Genomic DNA, 22,553 nt, shown 5'->3' on the forward strand with positions numbered 1-22,553 from the left:
TCTTCAGCACACAGTCTTCTTTGCAAGGGTGAAACCGTCATTGATGTCTCTCCTCACTTTCAGGAGTAAAAGTCGTTTTGAAAGCAACATCTCTGGAGCTTGCTCTCGCCTGCCCAGCAGCTCTGGGAGTAGGGCACGAATGTTTGCCCTCAGCTTCCAAAGTCGATCAGGGAGGAGGGAGAGCTGCTGCTATTGATCTTGAGAAGACAGTCAGGTCTGCCACGGTGACTCCATCACTGCTGTCACAGCTCACTTTCACGCCTAAAAGTTCTTTGGAATACAACTTCTCCGGAGCTTGCTCTCCTCTACCCAGCAGCACTTGGACTAGAGCAGGACGTTTGGCCTCTGCTTCCACAGACGAAGAGTCAGGCGGGAAAGCTGGTGCTTGGAATCTTCAGCACACAGTCAGCTTTGTAACACTGCCACCATCTTTGATGTCCCTACTCACTTTCATGCCTAAAAGTCCATTTGAATGCAACATCTGCGGAACTGCCCTCGGGTGCCCAGGAAGAGAGTAAGTAGAGCACGAACGTTTGGCATTTGCCTCTACAGTGAAAAAACCAGGAATCAAAGCATGTGCTGCACCTCTTCAGCACAGAGTCAGCTTTGGAACAGTGTCACCATCAATGCCTTCGCTCCTCTCTTTCATACGTAAAAGTCCATTGGAATTTTACCTCTCCTGAGCTTGCTCTAGGGGACCCGTAGCAAAACGAATAGGGCACGAACGTTTCCCCTCAGCTTCCAAAGCCGAAGAGGGAGGAGGGAAAGCTGCTGCGAGTGATCTTCAGGACACAGTCAGCTTTGCAACTGTAACTCCATCACTGCTGCCACAGCTCACTTTCACGCCTAAAAGTTCATTGGAATACAACTTCTCCGGAGCTTGCTCTCCTCTCCCCAGCAGCACTTGGACTAGAGCAGGACGTTTGGCCTCTGCTTCCACAGGCGAAGAGCCAGCCGGAGATAAAGCTGCTGATGGACTCTTCAGCACACAGTCAGCTTTGTGACACTGCCAGCATCATTGATGTCGCAGCTCACTTTCATGCCTAAAAGTCCATTTGAATGCAACATCTGCGGAACTGCTCTCGGGTGCCCAGGAAGAGAGTGAGTAGAGTACGAACGTTTGGCATTTGCGTCTACAGTGAGAGAGCCAGGAATCAAAGCATGTGCTGCACCTCTTCAGCACACAGTCAGCTTTGCAACAGTGTCACCATCATTGCCTTCGCTCCTCTCTTTCATAGGTAAAACCTCCATTAGAATTTTATCTCTCCGGAGACTGCTGTAGGGGCCCTGTAGACAACAAATATGGGACAACGGTTTGCCCTCAGCTTCCAAAGCCGAAGAGGGAGGAGGGAAAGCTGCTGCGAGTGATCTTGAGAACACAGTCAGCTCTGCAACGGTGACTCCATCATTGCTGTCACTGCTCACTTTCCTATCAGAGGTGGCAGTTGAATGCAACTTCTCCGGAGCTTGCTCTCGCCTACCCAGCACCGCAGGTAGTAGAGCACAAACATTTAGCCTCTCCCGAAGAAAAGCTGGTGTTGGGCCTCTTCAGCACACAGTCTTCTTTGCAAGGGTGAAACCGTCATTGATGTCGGTCCTCACTTTCAGGAGTAAAAGTCCTTTTGAAAGCAACATCTCCGGAGCTTGCTCTCGGCTGGCCAGCAGCTCTGGGAGTAGGGCACGAATGTTTGCCCTCAGCTTCCAAACTCCATCAGGGAGGAGGGAGAGCTGCTGCTACTGATCTTGAGAACACAGTCAGCTTGGCAACGGTGACTCCATCACTGCTGTCACAGCTCACTTTCTCGCCTAAAAGTTCATTTAAATGCAACTTCTCCGGAGCTTGCTCTCCTCTACCCAGCAGCACTGGGACTAGAGCAGGACGTTTGGCCTCTGCTTCCACAAACGCAGAGCCAGGTGGGAAAGCTGGTGCTTGGACTCTTCAGCACACAGTCAGCTTCTTAACGCTGCCACCATCTTTGATGTCGCTACTCACTTTCATGCCTAAAAGTCCATTTGAATGCAACATCTGCGGAACTACTCTCGGGTGCCCAGGAAGAGAGTAGAGCACGAACGTTTGGCATTTGCCTCTACAGTGAGAGAGCCAGGAATCAAAGCATGTGTTGCACCTATTCAGCACACATTCAGCTTTGCAACAGTGTCACCATCACTGCATTCGCTCCTCTCTTTCATACGTAAAAGTCCATTAGACTTGTACCTCTCCGTAGCTTGTTGTAGGGGACCCGTAGCAAAACGAGAAGGGCGCGAACGTTTGCCCTCAGCTTCGAAAGCCGAACAGGGATGAGGGAAAGCTGCTGCTACTGATCTTGAGAACACAGTCAGCTCTGCAACGGTGACTCCATCACTGCTGTCACAGCTCACTTTCACGCCTAAAAGTTCATTGGAATACAACTTCTCCGGAGCTTGCTCTCGGATACCCAGCAGCACTGGGACTAGAGCAGGACGTTTGGCCTCTGCTTCCAAAGACGAAGAGCCAGCCGGAGGTAAAGCTGCTGATGGACTCTTCAGCACACAGTCAGCTTTGTAACACTGCCAGCATCATTGATGTCGCAGCTCACTTTCACGCCTAGAAGTCCATTTGAATGCAACATCTGCGGAACTGCTCTCGGGTGCCCAGGAAGAGAGTGAGTAGAGTACGAACGTTTGGCATTTGCCTCTACAGAGAGAGAGCCAGGAATCAAAGCATGTGCTGCACCTCTTCAGCACAGAGTCAGCTTTGCAACAGTGTCACCACCATTGCCTTCGATCCTCTCTTTCATACGTAAAAGTCCATTGGAATTTTACCTCTCCTGAGCTTGCTCTAGGGGACCCGTAGCAAAACGAATAGGGCACGAACGTTTGCCCTCAGCTTCCAAAGCCGAAGAGGGAGGAGGGAAAGCTGCTGCGAGTGATCTTCAGCACACAGTCACCTTTGCAACGGTGACTCCATCATTGCTGTCACTGCTCACTTTCCTATCAGAGGTGGCACTTGAATGCAACTTATCCGGAGCTTGCTCTCGCCTACCCAGCACCGCAGGTAGTAGAGCACAAACATTTAGCCTCTCCCGAAGAAAAGCTTGTGTTGGTCCTCTTCAGCACACAGTCTTCTTTGCAAGGGTGAAACCGTCATTGATGTCTCTCCTCACTTTCAGGAGTAAAAGTTGTTTTGAAAGCAACATCTCTGGAGCTTGCTCTCGCCTGCCCAGCAGCTCTGGGAGTAGGGCACGAATGTTTGCCCTCAGCTTCCAAAGTCGATCAGGGAGGAGGGAGAGCTGCTGCTATTGATCTTGAGAAGACAGTCAGGTCTGCCACGGTGACTCCATCACTGCTGTCACAGCTCACTTTCACGCCTAAAAGTTCTTTGGAATACAACTTCTCCGGAGCTTGCTCTCCTCTACCCAGCAGCACTTGGACTAGAGCAGGACGTTTGGCCTCTGCTTCCACAGACGAAGAGTCAGGCGGGAAAGCTGGTGCTTGGAATCTTCAGCACACAGTCAGCTTTGTAACACTGCCACCATCTTTGATGTCCCTACTCACTTTCATGCCTAAAAGTCCATTTGAATGCAACATCTGCGGAACTGCTCTCGGGTGTCCAGGAAGAGAGTAAGTAGAGCACGAACGTTTGGCATTTGCCTCTACAGTGAAAAAACCAGGAATCAAAGCATGTGCTGCACCTCTTCAGCACAGAGTCAGCTTTGGAACAGTGTCACCATCAATGCCTTCGCTCCTCTCTTTCATACGTAAAAGTCCATTGGAATTTTACCTCTCCTGAGCTTGCTCTAGGGGACCCGTAGCAAAACGAATAGGGCACGAACGTTTCCCCTCAGCTTCCAAAGCCGAAGAGGGAGGAGGGAAAGCTGCTGCGAGTGATCTTCAGGACACAGTCAGCTTTGCAACTGTAACTCCATCACTGCTGCCACAGCTCACTTTCACGCCTAAAAGTTCATTGGAATACAACTTCTCCGGAGCTTGCTCTCCTCTCCCCAGCAGCACTTGGACTAGAGCAGGACGTTTGGCCTCTGCTTCCACAGGCGAAGAGCCAGCCGGAGATAAAGCTGCTGATGGACTCTTCAGCACACAGTCAGCTTTGTGACACTGCCAGCATCATTGATGTCGCAGCTCACTTTCATGCCTAAAAGTCCATTTGAATGCAACATCTGCGGAACTGCTCTCGGGTGCCCAGGAAGAGAGTGAGTAGAGTACGAACGTTTGGCATTTGCGTCTACAGTGAGAGAGCCAGGAATCAAAGCATGTGCTGCACCTCTTCAGCACACAGTCAGCTTTGCAACAGTGTCACCATCATTGCCTTCGCTCCTCTCTTTCATAGGTAAAACCTCCATTAGAATTTTATCTCTCCGGAGACTGCTGTAGGGGCCCTGTAGACAACAAATATGGGACAACGGTTTGCCCTCAGCTTCCAAAGCCGAAGAGGGAGGAGGGAAAGCTGCTGCGAGTGATCTTGAGAACACAGTCAGCTCTGCAACGGTGACTCCATCATTGCTGTCACTGCTCACTTTCCTATCAGAGGTGGCAGTTGAATGCAACTTCTCCGGAGCTTGCTCTCGCCTACCCAGCACCGCAGGTAGTAGAGCACAAACATTTAGCCTCTCCCGAAGAAAAGCTGGTGTTGGGCCTCTTCAGCACACAGTCTTCTTTGCAAGGGTGAAACCGTCATTGATGTCGGTCCTCACTTTCAGGAGTAAAAGTCCTTTTGAAAGCAACATCTCCGGAGCTTGCTCTCGGCTGGCCAGCAGCTCTGGGAGTAGGGCACGAATGTTTGCCCTCAGCTTCCAAACTCCATCAGGGAGGAGGGAGAGCTGCTGCTACTGATCTTGAGAACACAGTCAGCTTGGCAACGGTGACTCCATCACTGCTGTCACAGCTCACTTTCTCGCCTAAAAGTTCATTTAAATGCAACTTCTCCGGAGCTTGCTCTCCTCTACCCAGCAGCACTGGGACTAGAGCAGGACGTTTGGCCTCTGCTTCCACAAACGCAGAGCCAGGTGGGAAAGCTGGTGCTTGGACTCTTCAGCACACAGTCAGCTTCTTAACGCTGCCACCATCTTTGATGTCGCTACTCACTTTCATGCCTAAAAGTCCATTTGAATGCAACATCTGCGGAACTACTCTCGGGTGCCCAGGAAGAGAGTAGAGCACGAACGTTTGGCATTTGCCTCTACAGTGAGAGAGCCAGGAATCAAAGCATGTGTTGCACCTATTCAGCACACATTCAGCTTTGCAACAGTGTCACCATCACTGCATTCGCTCCTCTCTTTCATACGTAAAAGTCCATTAGACTTGTACCTCTCCGTAGCTTGTTGTAGGGGACCCGTAGCAAAACGAGAAGGGCGCGAACGTTTGCCCTCAGCTTCGAAAGCCGAACAGGGATGAGGGAAAGCTGCTGCTACTGATCTTGAGAACACAGTCAGCTCTGCAACGGTGACTCCATCACTGCTGTCACAGCTCACTTTCACGCCTAAAAGTTCATTGGAATACAACTTCTCCGGAGCTTGCTCTCGGATACCCAGCAGCACTGGGACTAGAGCAGGACGTTTGGCCTCTGCTTCCAAAGACGAAGAGCCAGCCGGAGGTAAAGCTGCTGATGGACTCTTCAGCACACAGTCAGCTTTGTAACACTGCCAGCATCATTGATGTCGCAGCTCACTTTCACGCCTAGAAGTCCATTTGAATGCAACATCTGCGGAACTGCTCTCGGGTGCCCAGGAAGAGAGTGAGTAGAGTACGAACGTTTGGCATTTGCCTCTACAGAGAGAGAGCCAGGAATAAAGCATGTGCTGCACCTCTTCAGCACAGAGTCAGCTTTGCAACAGTGTCACCACCATTGCCTTCGCTCCTCTCTTTCATACGTAAAAGTCCATTGGAATTTTACCTCTCCTGAGCTTGCTCTAGGGGACCCGTAGCAAAACGAATAGGGCACGAACGTTTGCCCTCAGCTTCCAAAGCCGAAGAGGGAGGAGGGAAAGCTGCTGCGAGTGATCTTCAGCACACAGTCACCTTTGCAACGGTGACTCCATCATTGCTGTCACTGCTCACTTTCCTATCAGAGGTGGCACTTGAATGCAACTTATCCGGAGCTTGCTCTCGCCTACCCAGCACCGCAGGTAGTAGAGCACAAACATTTAGCCTCTCCCGAAGAAAAGCTTGTGTTGGTCCTCTTCAGCACACAGTCTTCTTTGCAAGGGTGAAACCGTCATTGATGTCTCTCCTCACTTTCAGGAGTAAAAGTTGTTTTGAAAGCAACATCTCTGGAGCTTGCTCTCGCCTGCCCAGCAGCTCTGGGAGTAGGGCACGAATGTTTGCCCTCAGCTTCCAAAGTCGATCAGGGAGGAGGGAGAGCTGCTGCTATTGATCTTGAGAAGACAGTCAGGTCTGCCACGGTGACTCCATCACTGCTGTCACAGCTCACTTTCACGCCTAAAAGTTCTTTGGAATACAACTTCTCCGGAGCTTGCTCTCGGATACCCAGCAGCACTTGGACTAGAGCAGGACGTTTGGCCTCTGCTTCCACAGACGAAGAGTCAGGCGGGAAAGCTGGTGCTTGGAATCTTCAGCACACAGTCAGCTTTGTAACACTGCCACCATCTTTGATGTCCCTACTCACTTTCATGCCTAAAAGTCCATTTGAATGCAACATCTGCGGAACTGCTCTCGGGTGTCCAGGAAGAGAGTAAGTAGAGCACGAACGTTTGGCATTTGCCTCTACAGTGAAAAAACCAGGAATCAAAGCATGTGCTGCACCTCTTCAGCACAGAGTCAGCTTTGGAACAGTGTCACCATCAATGCCTTCGCTCCTCTCTTTCATACGTAAAAGTCCATTGGAATTTTACCTCTCCTGAGCTTGCTCTAGGGGACCCGTAGCAAAACGAATAGGGCACGAACGTTTCCCCTCAGCTTCCAAAGCCGAAGAGGGAGGAGGGAAAGCTGCTGCGAGTGATCTTCAGGACACAGTCAGCTTTGCAACTGTAACTCCATCACTGCTGCCACAGCTCACTTTCACGCCTAAAAGTTCATTGGAATACAACTTCTCCGGAGCTTGCTCTCCTCTCCCCAGCAGCACTTGGACTAGAGCAGGACGTTTGGCCTCTGCTTCCACAGGCGAAGAGCCAGCCGGAGATAAAGCTGCTGATGGACTCTTCAGCACACAGTCAGCTTTGTGACACTGCCAGCATCATTGATGTCGCAGCTCACTTTCATGCCTAAAAGTCCATTTGAATGCAACATCTGCGGAACTGCTCTCGGGTGCCCAGGAAGAGAGTGAGTAGAGTACGAACGTTTGGCATTTGCGTCTACAGTGAGAGAGCCAGGAATCAAAGCATGTGCTGCACCTCTTCAGCACACAGTCAGCTTTGCAACAGTGTCACCATCATTGCCTTCGCTCCTCTCTTTCATAGGTAAAACCTCCATTAGAATTTTATCTCTCCGGAGACTGCTGTAGGGGCCCTGTAGACAACAAATATGGGACAACGGTTTGCCCTCAGCTTCCAAAGCCGAAGAGGGAGGAGGGAAAGCTGCTGCGAGTGATCTTGAGAACACAGTCAGCTCTGCAACGGTGACTCCATCATTGCTGTCACTGCTCACTTTCCTATCAGAGGTGGCAGTTGAATGCAACTTCTCCGGAGCTTGCTCTCGCCTACCCAGCACCGCAGGTAGTAGAGCACAAACATTTAGCCTCTCCCGAAGAAAAGCTGGTGTTGGGCCTCTTCAGCACACAGTCTTCTTTGCAAGGGTGAAACCGTCATTGATGTCGGTCCTCACTTTCAGGAGTAAAAGTCCTTTTGAAAGCAACATCTCCGGAGCTTGCTCTCGGCTGGCCAGCAGCTCTGGGAGTAGGGCACGAATGTTTGCCCTCAGCTTCCAAACTCCATCAGGGAGGAGGGAGAGCTGCTGCTACTGATCTTGAGAACACAGTCAGCTTGGCAACGGTGACTCCATCACTGCTGTCACAGCTCACTTTCTCGCCTAAAAGTTCATTTAAATGCAACTTCTCCGGAGCTTGCTCTCCTCTACCCAGCAGCACTGGGACTAGAGCAGGACGTTTGGCCTCTGCTTCCACAAACGCAGAGCCAGGTGGGAAAGCTGGTGCTTGGACTCTTCAGCACACAGTCAGCTTCTTAACGCTGCCACCATCTTTGATGTCGCTACTCACTTTCATGCCTAAAAGTCCATTTGAATGCAACATCTGCGGAACTACTCTCGGGTGCCCAGGAAGAGAGTAGAGCACGAACGTTTGGCATTTGCCTCTACAGTGAGAGAGCCAGGAATCAAAGCATGTGTTGCACCTATTCAGCACACATTCAGCTTTGCAACAGTGTCACCATCACTGCATTCGCTCCTCTCTTTCATACGTAAAAGTCCATTAGACTTGTACCTCTCCGTAGCTTGTTGTAGGGGACCCGTAGCAAAACGAGAAGGGCGCGAACGTTTGCCCTCAGCTTCGAAAGCCGAACAGGGATGAGGGAAAGCTGCTGCTACTGATCTTGAGAACACAGTCAGCTGTGCAACGGTGACTCCATCACTGCTGTCACAGCTCACTTTCACGCCTAAAAGTTCATTGGAATACAACTTCTCCGGAGCTTGCTCTCGGATACCCAGCAGCACTGGGACTAGAGCAGGACGTTTGGCCTCTGCTTCCAAAGACGAAGAGCCAGCCGGAGGTAAAGCTGCTGATGGACTCTTCAGCACACAGTCAGCTTTGTAACACTGCCAGCATCATTGATGTCGCAGCTCACTTTCACGCCTAGAAGTCCATTTGAATGCAACATCTGCGGAACTGCTCTCGGGTGCCCAGGAAGAGAGTGAGTAGAGTACGAACGTTTGGCATTTGCCTCTACAGAGAGAGAGCCAGGAATCAAAGCATGTGCTGCACCTCTTCAGCACAGAGTCAGCTTTGCAACAGTGTCACCACCATTGCCTTCGCTCCTCTCTTTCATACGTAAAAGTCCATTGGAATTTTACCTCTCCTGAGCTTGCTCTAGGGGACCCGTAGCAAAACGAATAGGGCACGAACGTTTGCCCTCAGCTTCCAAAGCCGAAGAGGGAGGAGGGAAAGCTGCTGCGAGTGATCTTCAGCACACAGTCACCTTTGCAACGGTGACTCCATCATTGCTGTCACTGCTCACTTTCCTATCAGAGGTGGCACTTGAATGCAACTTCTCCGGAGCTTGCTCTCGCCTACCCAGCACCGCAGGTAGTAGAGCACAAACATTTAGCCTCTCCCGAAGAAAAGCTTGTGTTGGTCCTCTTCAGCACACAGTCTTCTTTGCAAGGGTGAAACCGTCATTGATGTCTCTCCTCACTTTCAGGAGTAAAAGTCGTTTTGAAAGCAACATCTCTGGAGCTTGCTCTCCTCTACCCAGCAGCACTTGGACTAGAGCAGGACGTTTGGCCTCTGCTTCCACAGACGAAGAGTCAGGCGGGAAAGCTGGTGCTTGGAATCTTCAGCACACAGTCAGCTTTGTAACACTGCCACCATCTTTGATGTCCCTACTCACTTTCATGCCTAAAAGTCCATTTGAATGCAACATCTGCGGAACTGCTCTCGGGTGTCCAGGAAGAGAGTAAGTAGAGCACGAACGTTTGGCATTTGCCTCTACAGTGAAAAAACCAGGAATCAAAGCATGTGCTGCACCTCTTCAGCACAGAGTCAGCTTTGGAACAGTGTCACCATCAATGCCTTCGCTCCTCTCTTTCATACGTAAAAGTCCATTGGAATTTTACCTCTCCTGAGCTTGCTCTAGGGGACCCGTAGCAAAACGAATAGGGCACGAACGTTTCCCCTCAGCTTCCAAAGCCGAAGAGGGAGGAGGGAAAGCTGCTGCGAGTGATCTTCAGGACACAGTCAGCTTTGCAACTGTAACTCCATCACTGCTGCCACAGCTCACTTTCACGCCTAAAAGTTCATTGGAATACAACTTCTCCGGAGCTTGCTCTCCTCTCCCCAGCAGCACTTGGACTAGAGCAGGACGTTTGGCCTCTGCTTCCACAGGCGAAGAGCCAGCCGGAGATAAAGCTGCTGATGGACTCTTCAGCACACAGTCAGCTTTGTGACACTGCCAGCATCATTGATGTCGCAGCTCACTTTCATGCCTAAAAGTCCATTTGAATGCAACATCTGCGGAACTGCTCTCGGGTGCCCAGGAAGAGAGTGAGTAGAGTACGAACGTTTGGCATTTGCGTCTACAGTGAGAGAGCCAGGAATCAAAGCATGTGCTGCACCTCTTCAGCACACAGTCAGCTTTGCAACAGTGTCACCATCATTGCCTTCGCTCCTCTCTTTCATAGGTAAAACCTCCATTAGAATTTTATCTCTCCGGAGACTGCTGTAGGGGCCCTGTAGACAACAAATATGGGACAACGGTTTGCCCTCAGCTTCCAAAGCCGAAGAGGGAGGAGGGAAAGCTGCTGCGAGTGATCTTGAGAACACAGTCAGCTCTGCAACGGTGACTCCATCATTGCTCTCACTGCTCACTTTCCTATCAGAGGTGGCAGTTGAATGCAACTTCTCCGGAGCTTGCTCTCGCCTACCCAGCACCGCAGGTAGGAGAGCACAAACATTTAGCCTCTCCCGAAGAAAAGCTGGTGTTGGGCCTCTTCAGCACACAGTCTTCTTTGCAAGGGTGAAACCGTCATTGATGTCGGTCCTCACTTTCAGGAGTAAAAGTCCTTTTGAAAGCAACATCTCCGGAGCTTGCTCTCGGCTGGCCAGCAGCTCTGGGAGTAGGGCACGAATGTTTGCCCTCAGCTTCCAAACTCCATCAGGGAGGAGGGAGAGCTGCTGCTACTGATCTTGAGAACACAGTCAGCTTGGCAACGGTGACTCCATCACTGCTGTCACAGCTCACTTTCTCGCCTAAAAGTTCATTTAAATGCAACTTCTCCGGAGCTTGCTCTCCTCTACCCAGCAGCACTGGGACTAGAGCAGGACGTTTGGCCTCTGCTTCCACAAACGCAGAGCCAGGTGGGAAAGCTGGTGCTTGGACTCTTCAGCACACAGTCAGCTTCTTAACGCTGCCACCATCTTTGATGTCGCTACTCACTTTCATGCCTAAAAGTCCATTTGAATGCAACATCTGCGGAACTACTCTCGGGTGCCCAGGAAGAGAGTAGAGCACGAACGTTTGGCATTTGCCTCTACAGTGAGAGAGCCAGGAATCAAAGCATGTGTTGCACCTATTCAGCACACATTCAGCTTTGCAACAGTGTCACCATCACTGCATTCGCTCCTCTCTTTCATACGTAAAAGTCCATTAGACTTGTACCTCTCCGTAGCTTGTTGTAGGGGACCCGTAGCAAAACGAGAAGGGCGCGAACGTTTGCCCTCAGCTTCGAAAGCCGAACAGGGATGAGGGAAAGCTGCTGCTACTGATCTTGAGAACACAGTCAGCTCTGCAACGGTGACTCCATCACTGCTGTCACAGCTCACTTTCACGCCTAAAAGTTCATTGGAATACAACTTCTCCGGAGCTTGCTCTCGGATACCCAGCAGCACTGGGACTAGAGCAGGACGTTTGGCCTCTGCTTCCAAAGACGAAGAGCCAGCCGGAGGTAAAGCTGCTGATGGACTCTTCAGCACACAGTCAGCTTTGTAACACTGCCAGCATCATTGATGTCGCAGCTCACTTTCACGCCTAGAAGTCCATTTGAATGCAACATCTGCGGAACTGCTCTCGGGTGCCCAGGAAGAGAGTGAGTAGAGTACGAACGTTTGGCATTTGCCTCTACAGAGAGAGAGACAGGAATCAAAGCATGTGCTGCACCTCTTCAGCACAGAGTCAGCTTTGCAACAGTGTCACCACCATTGCCTTCGCTCCTCTCTTTCATACGTAAAAGTCCATTGGAATTGTACCTCTCCGGAGATTGCTGTAGGGGCCCCGTTGACAACGAATATGGGACAACGGTTTGCCCTCAGCTTCCAAAGCCGAAGAGGGAGGAGGGAAAGCTTCTGAGAGTGATCTTCAGCACACAGTCAGTTTGGCAACGGTGACTCCACTGCTGTCACAGCTCACTTTCTCGCCTAAAAGTTCATTGGAATGCAACTTCTCCGGAGCGTGCTCTCGGCTACCCAGCAGCACTGGGACTAGAGCAGGACGTTTGGCTTCTGCTTCCACAGACGCAGAGCCAGGCGGGAAAGCTGGTGCTTGGAGTCTTCAGCACACAGCTCTTTAACACTGCCACCATCTTTGATGTCGCTACTCACTTTCATGCCTAAAAGTCCATTTGAATGCAACATCTGCGGAACTGCTCTCTGGTGCCCAGGAAGAGAGTAAGTAGAGCACGAACGTTTGGCTTTTGCCTCTACAATGAGAGAGCCAGGAATCAAAGCATGTGCTGCACCTCTTCAGCACACAGTCAGCTTTGCAACAGTGTCACCATCATTGCCTTCGCGCCTCTCTTTCATAGGTAAAACCTCCATTAGAATTGTATCTCTCCGGAGATTGCTGTAGGGGCCCCGTAGACAACAAATATGGGACAACGGTTTGCCCTCAGCATCCAAAGCCGAAGAGGGAGGAGGGAAAGCTGCTGCGAGTGATCTTCAGCACACAGTCACCTTTGCAACGGTGACTCCATCATTGCTGTCACTGCTCACTTTCCTATCAGAGGTGGCACTTGAATGCAACTTATCCGGAGCTTGCTCTCGCCTACCCAGCACCGCAGGTAGTAGAGCACAAACATTTAGCCTCTCCCGAAGAAAAGCTTGTGTTGGTCCTCTTCAGCACACAGTCTTCTTTGCAAGGGTGAAACCGTCATTGATGTCTCTCCTCACTTTCAGGAGTAAAAGTTGTTTTGAAAGCAACATCTCTGGAGCTTGCTCTCGCCTGCCCAGCAGCTCTGGGAGTAGGGCACGAATGTTTGCCCTCAGCTTCCAAAGTCGATCAGGGAGGAGGGAGAGCTGCTGCTATTGATCTTGAGAAGACAGTCAGGTCTGCCACGGTGACTCCATCACTGCTGTCACAGCTCACTTTCACGCCTAAAAGTTCTTTGGAATACAACTTCTCCGGAGCTTGCTCTCCTCTACCCAGCAGCACTTGGACTAGAGCAGGACGTTTGGCCTCTGCTTCCACAGACGAAGAGTCAGGCGGGAAAGCTGGTGCTTGGAATCTTCAGCACACAGTCAGCTTTGTAACACTGCCACCATCTTTGATGTCCCTACTCACTTTCATGCCTAAAAGTCCATTTGAATGCAACATCTGCGGAACTGCTCTCGGGTGTCCAGGAAGAGAGTAAGTAGAGCACGAACGTTTGGCATTTGCCTCTACAGTGAAAAAACCAGGAATCAAAGCATGTGCTGCACCTCTTCAGCACAGAGTCAGCTTTGGAACAGTGTCACCATCAATGCCTTCGCTCCTCTCTTTCATACGTAAAAGTCCATTGGAATTTTACCTCTCCTGAGCTTGCTCTAGGGGACCCGTAGCAAAACGAATAGGGCACGAACGTTTCCCCTCAGCTTCCAAAGCCGAAGAGGGAGGAGGGAAAGCTGCTGCGAGTGATCTTCAGGACACAGTCAGCTTTGCAACTGTAACTCCATCACTGCTGCCACAGCTCACTTTCACGCCTAAAAGTTCATTGGAATACAACTTCTCCGGAGCTTGCTCTCCTCTCCCCAGCAGCACTTGGACTAGAGCAGGACGTTTGGCCTCTGCTTCCACAGGCGAAGAGCCAGCCGGAGATAAAGCTGCTGATGGACTCTTCAGCACACAGTCAGCTTTGTGACACTGCCAGCATCATTGATGTCGCAGCTCACTTTCATGCCTAAAAGTCCATTTGAATGCAACATCTGCGGAACTGCTCTCGGGTGCCCAGGAAGAGAGTGAGTAGAGTACGAACGTTTGGCATTTGCGTCTACAGTGAGAGAGCCAGGAATCAAAGCATGTGCTGCACCTCTTCAGCACACAGTCAGCTTTACAACAGTGTCACCATCATTGCCTTCGCTCCTCTCTTTCATAGGTAAAACCTCCATTAGAATTTTATCTCTCCGGAGACTGCTGTAGGGGCCCTGTAGACAACAAATATGGGACAACGGTTTGCCCTCAGCTTCCAAAGCCGAAGAGGGAGGAGGGAAAGCTGCTGCGAGTGATCTTGAGAACACAGTCACCTCTGCAACGGTGACTCCATCATTGCTGTCACTGCTCACTTTCCTATCAGAGGTGGCAGTTGAATGCAACTTCTCCGGAGCTTGCTCTCGCCTACCCAGCACCGCAGGTAGTAGAGCACAAACATTTAGCCTCTCCCGAAGAAAAGCTGGTGTTGGGCCTCTTCAGCACACAGTCTTCTTTGCAAGGGTGAAACCGTCATTGATGTCGGTCCTCACTTTCAGGAGTAAAAGTCGTTTTGAAAGCAACATCTCCGGAGCTTGCTCTCGGCTGGCCAGCAGCTCTGGGAGTAGGGCACGAATGTTTGCCCTCAGCTTCCAAACTCCATCAGGGAGGAGGGAGAGCTGCTGCTACTGATCTTGAGAACACAGTCAGCTTGGCAACGGTGACTCCATCACTGCTGTCACAGCTCACTTTCTCGCCTAAAAGTTCATTTAAATGCAACTTCTCCGGAGCTTGCTCTCCTCTACCCAGCAGCACTGGGACTAGAGCAGGACGTTTGGCCTCTGCTTCCACAAACGCAGAGCCAGGTGGGAAAGCTGGTGCTTGGACTCTTCAGCACACAGTCAGCTTCTTAACGCTGCCACCATCTTTGATGTCGCTACTCACATTCATGCCTAAAAGTCCATTTGAATGCAACATCTGCGGAACTACTCTCGGGTGCCCAGGAAGAGAGTAGAGCACGAACGTTTGGCATTTGCCTCTACAGTGAGAGAGCCAGGAATCAAAGCATGTGTTGCACCTATTCAGCACACATTCAGCTTTGCAACAGTGTCACCATCACTGCATTCGCTCCTCTCTTTCATACGTAAAAGTCCATTAGACTTGTACCTCTCCGTAGCTTGTTGTAGGGGACCCGTAGCAAAACGAGAAGGGCGCGAACGTTTGCCCTCAGCTTCGAAAGCCGAACAGGGATGAGGGAAAGCTGCTGCTACTGATCTTGAGAACACAGTCAGCTCTGCAACGGTGACTCCATCACTGCTGTCACAGCTCACTTTCACGCCTAAAAGTTCATTGGAATACAACTTCTCCGGAGCTTGCTCTCGGATACCCAGCAGCACTGGGACTAGAGCAGGACGTTTGGCCTCTGCTTCCAAAGACGAAGAGCCAGCCGGAGGTAAAGCTGCTGATGGACTCTTCAGCACACAGTCAGCTTTGTAACACTGCCAGCATCATTGATGTCGCAGCTCACTTTCACGCCTAGAAGTCCATTTGAATGCAACATCTGCGGAACTGCTCTCGGGTGCCCAGGAAGAGAGTGAGTAGAGTACGAACGTTTGGCATTTGCCTCTACAGAGAGAGAGACAGGAATCAAAGCATGTGCTGCACCTCTTCAGCACAGAGTCAGCTTTGCAACAGTGTCACCACCATTGCCTTCGCTCCTCTCTTTCATACGTAAAAGTCCATTGGAATTGTACCTCTCCGGAGATTGCTGTAGGGGCCCCGTTGACAACGAATATGGGACAACGGTTTGCCCTCAGCTTCCAAAGCCGAAGAGGGAGGAGGGAAAGCTTCTGAGAGTGATCTTCAGCACACAGTCAGTTTGGCAACGGTGACTCCACTGCTGTCACAGCTCACTTTCTCGCCTAAAAGTTCATTGGAATGCAACTTCTCCGGAGCGTGCTCTCGGCTACCCAGCAGCACTGGGACTAGAGCAGGACGTTTGGCTTCTGCTTCCACAGACGCAGAGCCAGGCGGGAAAGCTGGTGCTTGGAGTCTTCAGCACACAGCTCTTTAACACTGCCACCATCTTTGATGTCGCTACTCACTTTCATGCCTAAAAGTCCATTTGAATGCAACATCTGCGGAACTGCTCTCTGGTGCCCAGGAAGAGAGTAAGTAGAGCACGAACGTTTGGCTTTTGCCTCTACAATGAGAGAGCCAGGAATCAAAGCATGTGCTGCACCTCTTCAGCACACAGTCAGCTTTGCAACAGTGTCACCATCATTGCCTTCGCGCCTCTCTTTCATAGGTAAAACCTCCATTAGAATTGTATCTCTCCGGAGATTGCTGTAGGGGCCCCGTAGACAACAAATATGGGACAACGGTTTGCCCTCAGCATCCAAAGCCGAAGAGGGAGGAGGGAAAGCTGCTGCGAGTGATCTTCAGCACACAGTCACCTTTGCAACGGTGACTCCATCATTGCTGTCACTGCTCACTTTCCTATCAGAGGTGGCACTTGAATGCAACTTCTCCGGAGCTTGCTCTCGCCTACCCAGCACCGCAGGTAGTAGAGCACAAACATTTAGCCTCTCCCGAAGAAAAGCTTGTGTTGGTCCTCTTCAGCACACAGTCTTCTTTGCAAGGGTGAAACCGTCATTGATGTCTCTCCTCACTTTCAGGAGTAAAAGTCGTTTTGAAAGCAACATCTCTGGAGCTTGCTCTCGCCTGCCCAGCAGCTCTGGGAGTAGGGCACGAATGTTTGCCCTCAGCTTCCAAAGTCGATCAGGGAGGAGGGAGAGCTGCTGCTATTGATCTTGAGAAGACAGTCAGGTCTGCCACGGTGACTCCATCACTGCTGTCACAGCTCACTTTCACGCCTAAAAGTTCTTTGGAATACAACTTCTCCGGAGCTTGCTCTCCTCTACCCAGCAGCACTTGGACTAGAGCAGGACGTTTGGCCTCTGCTTCCACAGACGAAGAGTCAGGCGGGAAAGCTGGTGCTTGGAATCTTCAGCACACAGTCAGCTTTGTAACACTGCCACCATCTTTGATGTCCCTACTCACTTTCATGCCTAAAAGTCCATTTGAATGCAACATCTGCGGAACTGCCCTCGGGTGTCCAGGAAGAGAGTAAGTAGAGCACGAACGTTTGGCATTTGCCTCTACAGTGAAAAAACCAGGAATCAAAGCATGTGCTGCACCTCTTCAGCACAGAGTCAGCTTTGGAACAGTGTCACCATCAATGCCTTCGCTCCTCTCTTTCATACGTAAAAGTCCATTGGAATTTTACCTCTCCTGAGCTTGCTCTAGGGGACCCGTAGCAAAACGAATAGGGCACGAACGTTTCCCCTCAGCTTCCAAAGCCGAAGAGGGAGGAGGGAAAGCTGCTGCGAGTGATCTTCAGGACACAGTCAGCTTTGCAACTGTAACTCCATCACTGCTGCCACAGCTCACTTTCACGCCTAAAAGTTCATTGGAATACAACTTCTCCGGAGCTTGCTCTCCTCTCCCCAGCAGCACTTGGACTAGAGCAGGACGTTTGGCCTCTGCTTCCACAGGCGAAGAGCCAGCCGGAGATAAAGCTGCTGATGGACTCTTCAGCACACAGTCAGCTTTGTGACACTGCCAGCATCATTGATGTCGCAGCTCACTTTCATGCCTAAAAGTCCATTTGAATGCAACATCTGCGGAACTGCTCTCGGGTGCCCAGGAAGAGAGTGAGTAGAGTACGAACGTTTGGCATTTGCGTCTACAGTGAGAGAGCCAGGAATCAAAGCATGTGCTGCACCTCTTCAGCACACAGTCAGCTTTGCAACAGTGTCACCATCATTGCCTTCGCTCCTCTCTTTCATAGGTAAAACCTCCATTAGAATTTTATCTCTCCGGAGACTGCTGTAGGGGCCCTGTAGACAACAAATATGGGACAACGGTTTGCCCTCAGCTTCCAAAGCCGAAGAGGGAGGAGGGAAAGCTGCTGCGAGTGATCTTGAGAACACAGTCACCTCTGCAACGGTGACTCCATCATTGCTGTCACTGCTCACTTTCCTATCAGAGGTGGCACTTGAATGCAACTTCTCCGGAGCTTGCTCTCGCCTACCCAGCACCGCAGGTAGTAGAGCACAAACATTTAGCCTCTCCCGAAGAAAAGCTGGTGTTGGGCCTCTTCAGCACACAGTCTTCTTTGCAAGGGTGAAACCGTCATTGATGTCGGTCCTCACTTTCAGGAGTAAAAGTCCTTTTGAAAGCAACATCTCCGGAGCTTGCTCTCGGCTGGCCAGCAGCTCTGGGAGTAGGGCACGAATGTTTGCCCTCAGCTTCCAAACTCCATCAGGGAGGAGGGAGAGCTGCTGCTACTGATCTTGAGAACACAGTCAGCTTGGCAACGGTGACTCCATCACTGCTGTCACAGCTCACTTTCTCGCCTAAAAGTTCATTTAAATGCAACTTCTCCGGAGCTTGCTCTCCTCTACCCAGCAGCACTGGGACTAGAGCAGGACGTTTGGCCTCTGCTTCCACAAACGCAGAGCCAGGTGGGAAAGCTGGTGCTTGGACTCTTCAGCACACAGTCAGCTTCTTAACGCTGCCACCATCTTTGATGTCGCTACTCACATTCATGCCTAAAAGTCCATTTGAATGCAACATCTGCGGAACTACTCTCGGGTGCCCAGGAAGAGAGTAGAGCACGAACGTTTGGCATTTGCCTCTACAGTGAGAGAGCCAGGAATCAAAGCATGTGTTGCACCTATTCAGCACACATTCAGCTTTGCAACAGTGTCACCATCACTGCATTCGCTCCTCTCTTTCATACGTAAAAGTCCATTAGACTTGTACCTCTCCGTAGCTTGTTGTAGGGGACCCGTAGCAAAACGAGAAGGGCGCGAACGTTTGCCCTCAGCTTCGAAAGCCGAACAGGGATGAGGGAAAGCTGCTGCTACTGATCTTGAGAACACAGTCAGCTCTGCAACGGTGACTCCATCACTGCTGTCACAGCTCACTTTCACGCCTAAAAGTTCATTGGAATACAACTTCTCCGGAGCTTGCTCTCGGATACCCAGCAGCACTGGGACTAGAGCAGGACGTTTGGCCTCTGCTTCCAAAGACGAAGAGCCAGCCGGAGGTAAAGCTGCTGATGGACTCTTCAGCACACAGTCAGCTTTGTAACACTGCCAGCATCATTGATGTCGCAGCTCACTTTCACGCCTAGAAGTCCATTTGAATGCAACATCTGCGGAACTGCTCTCGGGTGCCCAGGAAGAGAGTGAGTAGAGTACGAACGTTTGGCATTTGCCTCTACAGAGAGAGAGACAGGAATCAAAGCATGTGCTGCACCTCTTCAGCACAGAGTCAGCTTTGCAACAGTGTCACCACCATTGCCTTCGCTCCTCTCTTTCATACGTAAAAGTCCATTGGAATTGTACCTCTCCGGAGATTGCTGTAGGGGCCCCGTTGACAACGAATATGGGACAACGGTTTGCCCTCAGCTTCCAAAGCCGAAGAGGGAGGAGGGAAAGCTTCTGAGAGTGATCTTCAGCACACAGTCAGTTTGGCAACGGTGACTCCACTGCTGTCACAGCTCACTTTCTCGCCTAAAAGTTCATTGGAATGCAACTTCTCCGGAGCGTGCTCTCGGCTACCCAGCAGCACTGGGACTAGAGCAGGACGTTTGGCTTCTGCTTCCACAGACGCAGAGCCAGGCGGGAAAGCTGGTGCTTGGAGTCTTCAGCACACAGCTCTTTAACACTGCCACCATCTTTGATGTCGCTACTCACTTTCATGCCTAAAAGTCCATTTGAATGCAACATCTGCGGAACTGCTCTCTGGTGCCCAGGAAGAGAGTAAGTAGAGCACGAACGTTTGGCTTTTGCCTCTACAATGAGAGAGCCAGGAATCAAAGCATGTGCTGCACCTCTTCAGCACACAGTCAGCTTTGCAACAGTGTCACCATCATTGCCTTCGCGCCTCTCTTTCATAGGTAAAACCTCCATTAGAATTGTATCTCTCCGGAGATTGCTGTAGGGGCCCCGTAGACAACAAATATGGGACAACGGTTTGCCCTCAGCATCCAAAGCCGAAGAGGGAGGAGGGAAAGCTGCTGCGAGTGATCTTCAGCACACAGTCACCTTTGCAACGGTGACTCCATCATTGCTGTCACTGCTCACTTTCCTATCAGAGGTGGCACTTGAATGCAACTTCTCCGGAGCTTGCTCTCGCCTACCCAGCACCGCAGGTAGTAGAGCACAAACATTTAGCCTCTCCCGAAGAAAAGCTTGTGTTGGTCCTCTTCAGCACACAGTCTTCTTTGCAAGGGTGAAACCGTCATTGATGTCTCTCCTCACTTTCAGGAGTAAAAGTCGTTTTGAAAGCAACATCTCTGGAGCTTGCTCTCGCCTGCCCAGCAGCTCTGGGAGTAGGGCACGAATGTTTGCCCTCAGCTTCCAAAGTCGATCAGGGAGGAGGGAGAGCTGCTGCTATTGATCTTGAGAAGACAGTCAGGTCTGCCACGGTGACTCCATCACTGCTGTCACAGCTCACTTTCACGCCTAAAAGTTCTTTGGAATACAACTTCTCCGGAGCTTGCTCTCCTCTACCCAGCAGCACTTGGACTAGAGCAGGACGTTTGGCCTCTGCTTCCACAGACGAAGAGTCAGGCGGGAAAGCTGGTGCTTGGAATCTTCAGCACACAGTCAGCTTTGTAACACTGCCACCATCTTTGATGTCCCTACTCACTTTCATGCCTAAAAGTCCATTTGAATGCAACATCTGCGGAACTGCCCTCGGGTGTCCAGGAAGAGAGTAAGTAGAGCACGAACGTTTGGCATTTGCCTCTACAGTGAAAAAACCAGGAATCAAAGCATGTGCTGCACCTCTTCAGCACAGAGTCAGCTTTGGAACAGTGTCACCATCAATGCCTTCGCTCCTCTCTTTCATACGTAAAAGTCCATTGGAATTTTACCTCTCCTGAGCTTGCTCTAGGGGACCCGTAGCAAAACGAATAGGGCACGAACGTTTCCCCTCAGCTTCCAAAGCCGAAGAGGGAGGAGGGAAAGCTGCTGCGAGTGATCTTCAGGACACAGTCAGCTTTGCAACTGTAACTCCATCACTGCTGCCACAGCTCACTTTCACGCCTAAAAGTTCATTGGAATACAACTTCTCCGGAGCTTGCTCTCCTCTCCCCAGCAGCACTTGGACTAGAGCAGGACGTTTGGCCTCTGCTTCCACAGGCGAAGAGCCAGCCGGAGATAAAGCTGCTGATGGACTCTTCAGCACACAGTCAGCTTTGTGACACTGCCAGCATCATTGATGTCGCAGCTCACTTTCATGCCTAAAAGTCCATTTGAATGCAACATCTGCGGAACTACTCTCGGGTGCCCAGGAAGAGAGTAGAGCACGAACGTTTGGCATTTGCCTCTACAGTGAGAGAGCCAGGAATCAAAGCATGTGTTGCACCTATTCAGCACACATTCAGCTTTGCAACAGTGTCACCATCACTGCATTCGCTCCTCTCTTTCATACGTAAAAGTCCATTAGACTTGTACCTCTCCGTAGCTTGTTGTAGGGGACCCGTAGCAAAACGAGAAGGGCGCGAACGTTTGCCCTCAGCTTCGAAAGCCGAACAGGGATGAGGGAAAGCTGCTGCTACTGATCTTGAGAACACAGTCAGCTCTGCAACGGTGACTCCATCACTGCTGTCACAGCTCACTTTCACGCCTAAAAGTTCATTGGAATACAACTTCTCCGGAGCTTGCTCTCGGATACCCAGCAGCACTGGGACAAGAGCAGGACGTTTGGCCTCTGCTTCCAAAGACGAAGAGCCAGCCGGAGGTAAAGCTGCTGATGGACTCTTCAGCACACAGTCAGCTTTGTAACACTGCCAGCATCATTGATGTCGCAGCTCACTTTCACGCCTAGAAGTCCATTTGAATGCAACATCTGCGGAACTGCTCTCGGGTGCCCAGGAAGAGAGTGAGTAGAGTACGAACGTTTGGCATTTGCCTCTACAGAGAGAGAGCCAGGAATCAAAGCATGTGCTGCACCTCTTCAGCACAGAGTCAGCTTTGCAACAGTGTCACCACCATTGCCTTCGCTCCTCTCTTTCATACGTAAAAGTCCATTGGAATTTTACCTCTCCTGAGCTTGCTCTAGGGGACCCGTAGCAAAACGAATAGGGCACGAACGTTTGCCCTCAGCTTCCAAAGCCGAAGAGGGAGGAGGGAAAGCTGCTGCGAGTGATCTTCAGCACACAGTCACCTTTGCAACGGTGACTCCATCATTGCTGTCACTGCTCACTTTCCTATCAGAGGTGGCACTTGAATGCAACTTATCCGGAGCTTGCTCTCGCCTACCCAGCACCGCAGGTAGTAGAGCACAAACATTTAGCCTCTCCCGAAGAAAAGCTTGTGTTGGTCCTCTTCAGCACACAGTCTTCTTTGCAAGGGTGAAACCGTCATTGATGTCTCTCCTCACTTTCAGGAGTAAAAGTCGTTTTGAAAGCAACATCTCTGGAGCTTGCTCTCGCCTGCCCAGCAGCTCTGGGAGTAGGGCACGAATGTTTGCCCTCAGCTTCCAAAGTCGATCAGGGAGGAGGGAGAGCTGCTGCTATTGATCTTGAGAAGACAGTCAGGTCTGCCACGGTGACTCCATCACTGCTGTCACAGCTCACTTTCACGCCTAAAAGTTCTTTGGAATACAACTTCTCCGGAGCTTGCTCTCCTCTACCCAGCAGCACTTGGACTAGAGCAGGACGTTTGGCCTCTGCTTCCACAGACGAAGAGTCAGGCGGGA

This window comes from Pezoporus flaviventris, unplaced genomic scaffold (assembly GCF_033815535.1).
Source record: "Pezoporus flaviventris isolate CSIRO_AGI_PZ_B2104156 unplaced genomic scaffold, CSIRO_AGI_Pfla_v1 ptg000055l, whole genome shotgun sequence".
Taxonomy (NCBI): Eukaryota; Metazoa; Chordata; class Aves; order Psittaciformes; family Psittacidae; genus Pezoporus; species Pezoporus flaviventris.